Source organism: Hemicordylus capensis, chromosome 3 (assembly GCF_027244095.1).
Source record: "Hemicordylus capensis ecotype Gifberg chromosome 3, rHemCap1.1.pri, whole genome shotgun sequence".
Lineage (NCBI taxonomy): Eukaryota > Metazoa > Chordata > Lepidosauria > Squamata > Cordylidae > Hemicordylus > Hemicordylus capensis.
Window position 1 is genome coordinate 312,349,788 of NC_069659.1, and position 10,505 is coordinate 312,360,292.

Sequence of the window (10,505 nt, forward strand, 5' to 3'; positions counted from 1 at the left end):
TCAAAACCAAAACATCTGATCCCAAAACAGGATCTCTAGGAGAAGAGTACATACATGGAAGTTTCTTTAAAACACCAGAAAGGGTAAACATCAAACTTTACATATTATTTTCAAAAAAAGAACACAACACTTTCTGTACTCTAGCTGGAACATTTGGGATATTGGATAAAAGGGTTTAACTTTCCTTTTCACTCTTTTCACTTTTAATAGGAAAATCCAGATGCAGATTTAGGCTTGATTCCAGTGCCAAGCTGCCTGCTCTGTTTAATAAAGAGTTTAACACAATTTAAATCAAAGAAGCAAAGTGCTCTAAGGCATCAACATGAGAGATTTGGAATCTAATTAATTTTCTCCCTTTCACAGTTGTCAGAAAGATTCTCTTTCTTACGCTTCTGCCAACAGGTCATAATATCCAGCAGCAAATTTAATATTTGCATGGACTGTTGAAACTCCCCAACTAAAGTAGCAGTGTTTATATTTTCAAAAAGAGAGAGTATATCAGAATGCTAGTATTATTCAATGATTTTCTCTTGCAACTAGTTTTTATAACCAAATAGGAACTTGCAAATGTACACAAATATTTGCAGTGGGATTGCCACAATGAGGGGCTGAATTCTATTTTTTACCATCTCCATTTGCAGATTGCATCTATTCAGTTATGGACCTGTAACACACAAGAAACATTCAGAAACATCTCATGGAATTAAGGACTGTGCTTACTGGATTGAGATGATACAAAAGGGTTTTGCATCACCAGAGGTTATGCTGCCAAACTGTAGTAAACAGTAAGAAATAATGTTCTAGGATAGCTGTAGAAATGAACAGAGGTGCAACTAGGTAATTTTGGACCGTGGACCTAATGAATTTACAAGGGCCCTCCTGCAAAATAAGCATTCTCTCCCTATATAAAGCTCACCACAAACCCACAGGTCTAGGCCAGAGTGCATTTGGTGGTGGTGGCAGGGGTGATGGTGGTGGCGAATACTACGCAAACCCCAATGGATCCATTCATCTTCATGATCATTCACCACAAACCCACAGATCTGGGCCAGAGCGCATTTGCCAAACCAGGACACAACATGTTTCCCATCACTCCCATGCTCCACAGTTCAAACACAAAGCCAACTTGGACATATAGTGCATTCATAAGGAAAATATATTAAAACCACAACACATGCTCCTTGCTTCACAGTTCTCATGCATACCTTTTGGATCACAAAACCACCTTCAGCATCATGCATTTGTTTTTTAAAAAGTTGTTTGTTTATTCAAATGTAACAATTCCACTTTCACTAGGTATGAAGTACCCTATGGAACAAGATAACTCTTTTTGGCATCTTTAATGCCGTAGGGAAATTTCATTAAAAATCACAGGACTGACAATTTTTTTTGAAATAAAAATAAACTGAGTTCTGCCATCTTGCCTAATTTCAGAACTCTAAGCCCAGACATTCTGGAAATCTAAAGGTTTGGGCAAGGGATGTTACATTTTTATATGAAGGCAAGGGGGTGTGGAATGATGGTCAGGGCGATCAGTTTCTAAAGCTTTTATAATTTTCTGCCATGAAACAAGCCACTTATAGGACTTTTTTGAAATTTTTAAAAATTCAAAAAATCATTCAAATGCAACAGATTGACTGATCTTTTTAAAAATCAATATACAGAGTCCTGATAACCCTTTCTATATCTGTGCCAAGAACTCTAGGCCAATCCATTCCAGAAAAATAAAAGGGGCCCTCTTTTCCCTTGAGGAACTTCATGGGGCCCTCTAGGAGAGTGGGCACACAGACCTGGGCCCCCAGGTCCATGCTTAACAGTACCCCTGGAAATGAAAGAAGAAATTGACAGATAATTAATGGAAACAAAATGAAAATATCTGGGTGCTTTCTCATTTACATTTTAAAAATGAATATTTAATTTTAAATGTATACTGAAACCAAAAAAAGAGACTGCAAAGCAACTTTAGGGGCTATATGCTATTTAGCCCACTGGTTAACCCTGTTTGTCTTGCATAGACAGACTAAGGGTCTGACTAGATGTGACAGGGGAGATCTGTAATTAAAACCTCCTGGAGAGAGAGAGAGAGAGAGAGAGAGAGAGAGAGAGAGAGAGAGGTTAAAAGCAGCTGTGGCAGGAGGGAGGATTGGATGAAGGCTGATGCTCTGCCAAAGGGGGAAATTTTAATCCTCTCTCCCCATGTAATTTTCCTTTCCTTCATATCTAAAGTGCAATCTACCTACATGTATTGCCCTTCAAGAGAAATAGCACTGCATTTGAGAGAAATCTGGATTAGGAAAATGGTGCGTGTGGAGGGGAGCAGAATAAACCACTTTCCTCCAGCTCCACTCCAATTTATCCTCTCTCCTTGATTGCTTTTAATTTAAAATTTAAAAAATGAACAAACTCCTCTATCTCAATATTATGTTGTTGTTGTTGTTGTTGTTTATTCGATTTCTAAACCGCCCTTCCAAAAATGGCTCAGGGCAGTTTACACAGAGAAATAATAAATAAATAAGATGGTTCCTTGTCCCCAAAGGGCTCACAATCTAAAAGAAACATAAGATAGATACCAGCAACAGTCACTGGAGGTACTGTGCTGGGGTGGATAGGGAGATAGTTCCCTATCTCCCAGTTCATAATCATACTATTATTTTATCAGAGATATAAAATAATATATATAAAGTCAATATGTCGGTGATGCAATGCGCAGATTACCTACAAACTCAACAAAAAGACCTTTGATTGCGCAAAGAAAAACTAGAAGCCGGTAAACATAAAACCATAAGACGTTTCTTTCAGTGTGACACGCCATCCTCAGTTAAGTAAGACAAATGTGCACAGATGAAAACCTCGGTTCCCCAGCTGTTAAATCCCTTAGCTGTGATAACACACAGTTCCCTGACTGGCAGCAAGATAATGGGGGGGGGAGCGGAGGAGAGAAGGGGGAACACCTGATTCTTCTCAGACTAATAAACTTCATGGCATCACTCAGCACCTCCCGAGCAGGTCTCAATTTCTCTATAAATAATGCTTCCTTGATTTCCCTTCTTTGTAGGTTCCTTTCAATCCCTAAAATAGATATTTTAGTGGGCATCATTTGGCCTTCATGCTTAATCCTCATATGCAATGACCAGGGTTTCATTCTCTTTGCACAGTGCCTCATATCTGCTAGATATTCTTTATATCTATCTTTCAATGACATGTCAGATTCCCCAACATAGAATGAAGCACAACCTAAGCATTGAGTTTATTTCCACAGTTTCCTTCCCCCTATTCACAAATTTTACAACCTTGTACATCACATCTCCTATCATACAAGCTAGAGTTAACTAACAATTGTTTAAGTGTCATTGATGTTGTGCAAACCACATTCACCTTATTTCCCTGTCTTTCCAAGATTCTCTGCGTTTGCCATGTAAATCTATCAGTAATAAATGGTATTTTAAGTACCGGCAAACCCTTCATGAATCTCGCTCTTTTTCAGCTCTTTAAAACAGGCAATTCATACCCGTTCTTCATAATTAGGTTTTCAGCTTTCTCTCTAGATTCCTTTTGGTGTTCAGCTGTGGAAAAATCCTCTGCTCTCTTTATCACATTTTGCATAGTTCTATTTTGGAGTGTGCTGATTGAGTCTTAAATAAAATGTCCTTTTTGGCTGATTTTCTGTACCATTTGGTCTTTAAATTATTATTTCTTAAGTTAATTTCCGTATCTAGAAAAGAAAGCTAGCCCTCTTCACTTGGTTTTTCCCTTGTGAGTCTTATACTGCCTCCCATATTCAAGTTCTCAAATATTTCATCTGCCTGCTTTTCAGTAGTAAAATATATACCTTTTATACAGAATTACATCAGAATTGATGCTCCTTCTCTCTGTGGTATTCATATATGAAATAGCCAGTAAAGGTGCTAGTCTATTGCCCATTGCTAACCCTTGTCTTTGCACATAGTACTTCCATCAAATTTAAAGGTGTTACACTGCAGGCATACAATAATCATTGCATTAATATCATTAATTGAAAAACCACATTTGTCAATGACATCACTATTCTCTTCCAATAACCATATAAGACTCTGTCTTGCCCCTTCATTGTCGACATTCGTGTGCAGTACTTCAACATCAAAACTTTCAAAATGTACCTGTTCCTCCCCCATCCCAATTCCATGTAAAGCCTCCAATAACTGCTTAGTATTTTGTAAATGTGCAGGTACATAATCCAAAAGTGGTGATAATATAGTTACAATCAGCCAACTAAGTCAGTCTGCAGGGCCATCACAACCTGAAATCATTGGTCTAACTTTAATTGTCTTTGCCTGTACATTTTAGGCATAATCATTGAATTCCCATTTTATATAGGTTTGAAGAAAAGCTTCTATTGTTCAAAAGCATCCAGTGTATCTCGTGGGGCGGGAGGGTGGGGTGTTCATCCAAATGGCTGCCCTACAAGCATTCTGAATACTAATTTAAACTAGAATTTGGAACACATGAAGAGCTGCCATTTGAACAAACAGCTCCTCCCTGTGTGATAAAGGGACGTGCAGAAGGCATTGTGATGAGCATGCATGCACTCAGTGAACCCCATTTTTAATTGCATGGGCCAGGGAGCTATCATCTGACCCATAGAAAAACAAGGAGAAATTGTGGTCTCATTATAAAACCTTGATCTCTGTGAGTTTCATATTCATTTGTTGTTGCTGTTTTTACATTTATATTCTGCTCTTCCTCCAAGGATCCCAGAGCGGTGTACATAGTTAAGTTTCTCCTCACAACAACCCTGTGAAGTAGGTTAGGCTGAGAGAGACGTGACTGGCCCAGAGTCACCGGAAATCTTGTCTCCTCTATGCCAACATGCAACAAAGTTACATAAAAAATCCTGATTGAGACTCTACTGAACATTTAATTCTGAATTGCAAATTGCACAATCCTTATTTCCTTTAAGATCAGTTAAGTAAATTCCAGAAACTCGGTAATGGTGTGACTAACATTTATGTCCCTCTCTTAGCATGCTGACAATTTACCAGGTTATTTTACTTCCTCCTTAAGTCACCAACCAAATGTCATTGGATGGACATTAGCTAACTTTTTGGACTTAATCAAAAGCCTCTGAACTAAACAAAAAGAGCACAGGAATATTATAACATAATAACATGAAACTATTTGGCCTTGATGTAATGTGGAAAATCTGTTTTAAGTGGAGGTTATTTCTTAGTAACTCCTGCTAGGGGAGTTGCTTGGATGGGGTGGCTTCAACTGGGCAAGTGAGGTTACCATTAAGGAGAGAGAACAAAAATGTGACAGTTGGGAGTTATCAGTTAGAGGTTACTGCTGTCCCTGAGGATAGGCAGGAAGAGTTGGTGAGACGTAAAAAGAAAAAAAAACTTTAAAAGAAAATTGTGGATGCTGCCAAGAGGAAAGCCCAGAAAAGTACCAAAAGGTTTCCCAGGGTATAGAGCTGGGTGCTTTCTGAAGTGGGAACCTGATCCTATCAATATGGTCTTAAACTTCAAAACAGAAATTTAAGACCAGGTTCCTGCTCTTTGGAAAAGAATAAGAAATGTGCCTGTTTTCTTTCAACAAGCACATTTTGATAGAAAGATATAAAGAGAAAATCTTAAAAGGAAAGGGGGAAATTTGGTAGTTGGACGTTAAGAAAGACGAGTGACTAGAACCTCTCAACTGAAGCCACAGTATTTACCACATAACTGGAAGACAGTAGGAATACCACATAAATTTGTTTAGATGATTACACAACTGAATAAGGAAAAGAAACAATTTTATTTTACTTATTTTATTATCTTGTTAAAAATAAAGATAGACTTAAGAGATGCGCTATCTTATATGGTTTCGAGCTATGCTCAAAGCCTATGTCAGCTACAAGGGAGAAAGGTTACATGGTAATGGAAGAAGATTAAGTTCGTATATATATTGGTGGCAGCATGAAGAAAAAGTGATTTTATCACATATGTCTTGCGCATTATTTTCTCAAAAACCATGCTCACAATATAACAGAGGGCAGGATTCAGAGAACTATGAGTGGAGTTGCACAATGAAACTTTCCCTCCTCCTTTCTATTACAGTCCCATGTCCTACATATTTGGGGCTGTGGTTGAATGGGGGAATCAACAAAAATTGGAGCTCCCCTTTCATATGTAGAACTGACTTCCATCTATGGATCCTATCCAAAAGATGAAAAACTGCACATCATTCAAAACCTGCTGATTCTTTGCTGCAAATGGAGGGACTATGTAGGAGGTAGGAGCCCCGCCTCAACCTGGAGCTCAGGCTGGCTTTGATCCAACATAAGTGCCCAAACTGTCCTTCATTTGGAGAGAGGCCCTAAGCAGCTAGGATAATACTTCATTTATACTGTATATCACATGTCTATACCACCCCATATATAAATCTTTGGGAAGTTTATTTTGAAACATATCTGCAAGAAGATAAGTCAAAGATATCGGCAAGAAGATAAGTCAAACATCTGAACCCTTAAATGTATCTATAATCTGTCCCAACATCTTTCCCCTGATCACATAATAGATGGGACAGTGTGTACAGAAATCCCTCAATGCATCCCGTACTCTAAGTGCCCTGCTCTATGGCTGCTCGGTCTGCAAGCAGCCCAAGCAGACATATGAACTGGGGTAGAAGGGTGCACTTGTGCCTTTTTACCTCGGTAATAGCCTGGAGACAAAACTCGGGCAACCCGGCAGGGAAGTGCTGGGATTGAGCCAATCCTGGTGCTCCAGAGCAGCCCTAACCAGGCAGGGTGGTGCAAGCCCAGATAGGGCTGTTCATGTGAACAGCCTCAAAGTTTACTTAGTGATTACAGTGAGCTGGTCTATGCCTCTCTTCTGCCAGCATCACATTGCTGCAGAGAATACGGGATTCATAAAGTGAGTCCACACGAGGCCTCCTAATGTTAATGAACTGAACATCTAAATGAGAAAGTATCCACATGTAAAAATAACCATGATCCCTTTTTTACATAAAGAGTGTAAGATGATCCATCTAGCCGAAAGGAAGAATTAAGCCACTAGGAATCAGTTTTCTTAGCAGGAGGTCAGTGAAAGGAGAAGGACAAAGATTTCCATCCATCCATCCATCACCCCATTTTTAATAAGTAAGGAGAATAGTTAAATAACTTCACCCCTTTGGAAGTAATACAAACTAAATTCCTGAAAGCTATTTTCTAGGTTTCTTGTAGTGTTCCCAATACTGCACTTAGGCGTGAGGCAGGAGTCTTTAGGCTAGAAACGAGACATTGGCTGAGCATCATTATCTTCTGGCTAAAGCTGATCTTCTCCCAAGTGGGCTTGGCTCCTTTAACACTTACTGATAGCTACTCTTCGAAATGGAAGATGGCACTAAAAGCCAAGCTATAATTTTATGTTATTCCCCCAGGAAGAGCTCATTAAGATGGGATATGACCAAGCCACGCTGGTTATTAAACAGATATAGAACTGCAAGACGAACTAGCCAGGTTGCCGAGGGGGCTGCTTATAGGCAATCAGTCCTTAAATGCAAGGCCTGCAGAATATCTAAACAACTTATTAATAGAAAAATTCAGGAGAGCCATATTTCTCGCTCACCTAAATGCACTCCCCACAGAGGGGAAGTTCAAAAAGTTACCATATTTAGCTCGCTTATGCCCATGCACTTTGGGTGATATAGAAACCACTGCACGCATGATTCTCTACTGCACTTTTTACAAGGATATTCTTTTAAATTTTATTTCCTTGTTGTTAAAGAAGTTTCCTGGCCACACTGATGAGTTTTATTTAGACTACCTGCTGTCAAATTTTAAAGAAACGGTTTCCGGTAATGTGTCACATTTTGTTACATTGCTTGTAAAACTCATAAAGAATTTATTTTTTAATTGGAACTTACTATGTATTCATTTTATGTTGGTCAATGACCAAAATTAAGTATCTATCTATCTTTTACTGAGTAATTTCACTTATTCATATTGCTGGTATTTGTGGTATTTTGACATGATAAATTGTATGTTCACAGAACTTGTCAAGCACTGAACAATAATTAATTTTCAGATAAATGATGCAAGGAAAGTCAAACCATTCTTGGACAATAGCATATCTCTTAATTCTTAGAGTTTGCTGCCTGTCTAACAAAGATCAGGAGGGACAGAATATGCTTGATGGTTGCCCCCGGGTGATAATCAGGGCAGGTTCTTCTTCTCTCCAGGACAACATGTGACAACAGCTCCCAATTTATTTAAAACTACAATTAAATTTTAAATGCGACTCAGTCAGTGAGGCAGAGAAAGAAGCTCCCAGTCAGCACTTGAACAAAGCGCTGTCTAGCAAGTTGGAGCACCACTCTTCCTGATACTGGCCAGAAACGCCTTTGTGTGACTGGGGTTTATTTATTTATCTATCACATTTATATACCGCCCAAACTTTCATCTCTGGGCGGTTAACATAAAACAATTAGAACACATATAAAAAGTTAAAACAATTCAACAATTTAAAATCAATCACAAAATTAAAACCAACAAATTTTAAAAAGCTGAGAATGCTTGGTTGAAAAGATGGGCTTTCAGATGTTTTTTCCTGATGTTCTCAGACAGCGAGGAGGAAAGGGAAGCTGTCAACTTTCCAGCCAATGCAGGAGTGTCTTAGGGGCAGAGCCCAGCTGTCAGTGTTCATGAAACGGCTGTAGTAGATCCAGCTAATGATTCAGAGCAGGCACAACAACCTGAGACAGCAGAAATCGTGAAGGACCAATCCGAAGAGGAGCTATGCAATCAACCTCCACTGACTCCACAACAGCGGTGTGTCACGAGATGCAGGAATCAATTAGAGACTATTAGGAGGAGCAAACGCCTCTTGCAGAGAGCTGATAAGCCTTGAATTCCTGCCAGCTGGGAGCTCTCGGCTTGCGCTATAAATTACGTCACTAGCTTTCTACTCACTGCTGAAAAGCAACATTTGTCAACCTCTGTGTCGACAGCGTGCAGCCAAGTCAGGTCAAGACAAACTTTCTGAGCCATATCCAGTTGCAGCAGCTCCGTTTTGTCCCGTGATCTTCCCTGGCAGTTGGCCAGACCCTGACACCAGGTGTTGTAGTCTTGTAAGGTGCTCTAGGCCCCTGATCATCTTGGTTGCCCTCTTCTATACCTTCTCCAGTTCAACAATGTCCTTTTTAAGATGAGGTGACCAGAATTGTACGCAGTACTCCAAGTGTGGTCGCACCATAGTTTTGTATAAGGGCATTATAATGTTAGCCGTTTTATTTTCAATCCCCTTTCTAATGATCCCTAGCATTGAATTGGCCTTTTTCACAGCTGCCGCACATTGAGTCGACACTTTCAACAAGCTGTCCACCACGACCCCAAGATCCCTCTCCTGGTCCGTCACTGACAGCTCGGATCCCATCAGCATATACTTGAAGTTGGGGTTTTTCGTCCCAATGTGCATCGCTTTACAATTGCTAACATTGAACCGCATTTGCCATTTTGTCACCCACTCACCCAGTTTGGAGGGAACCTTTTGGAGCTGCTCACAATCCATTTTGGATTTCACTACACGGAAGAGTTTGGTATCATCTGCAAATTTGGCCACATCGCTTTTTACCCCTGCTTCTAGATCATTTATGAATAAATTAAAAAGCACCGGTCCCAGTACAGATCCCTGGGGGACCCCACTTCTTACTTCCCTCCATTGTGAAAACTCTCCATTTATACCTACCCTCTGTTTCCTGTCTTTCAACCAGTTAGCAATCCACACATGTACTTGTCCCCTTATCCCATGACCGCTAAGTTTCCTCAGGAGTCTTTGATGAGGAACTTTGTCAAAAGCTTTTTGGAAGTCCAGGTAGACTATGTCAACTGGATCACCTCGATCCACACACTCGTTGACACTCTCAAAGAAGTCCAAAAGGTTGGTGAGGCAAGATTTACCTTTGCGGAAGCCCTGCTGGCTCACTCCCAGCAGGGCCTGTTTTTCTAGGTGCTTTACAATTTTATCCTTGAGGATGCTTTCCATCAATTTGCCTGGAACGGACGTTAGGCTAATCGGCCTGTAATTTCCCGGATCGCCCCTGGATCCCTTTTTGAAAATCGGTGTTACATTTGCTACTCTCCAGTCCTCTGGTACAGAGCCCGATTTCAGGGATAAGTTAAATATTTTAGCAAGGAGGTCGGCAATTTCACATTTGAGTTCTTTGAGGACTCTTGGATGGATGCCATCCGGCCCTGGTGATTTGTTAGCTTTCAGTTTTTCCAGACAGTTTAGAACATCATCCCTTGTCACTTCTATCTGACTCAGCTCTCTAGCCTCCATCCCTAAAAAGCCTGGTTCAGGAACAGGTATATGCTCAGTATCCTCTGCTGTGAAGACAGATGCAAAGAACTCATTCAGCTTCTCTGCAACCTCCATATCCTCCTTAATAATCCCTTTCACTCCCTCATTGTCTAATGGTCCAACTGCCTCCCTGGCAGGTTTCCTGCTTCTGATGTACTTAAAGAAGTTTTTGTTATTCCCCTTGAT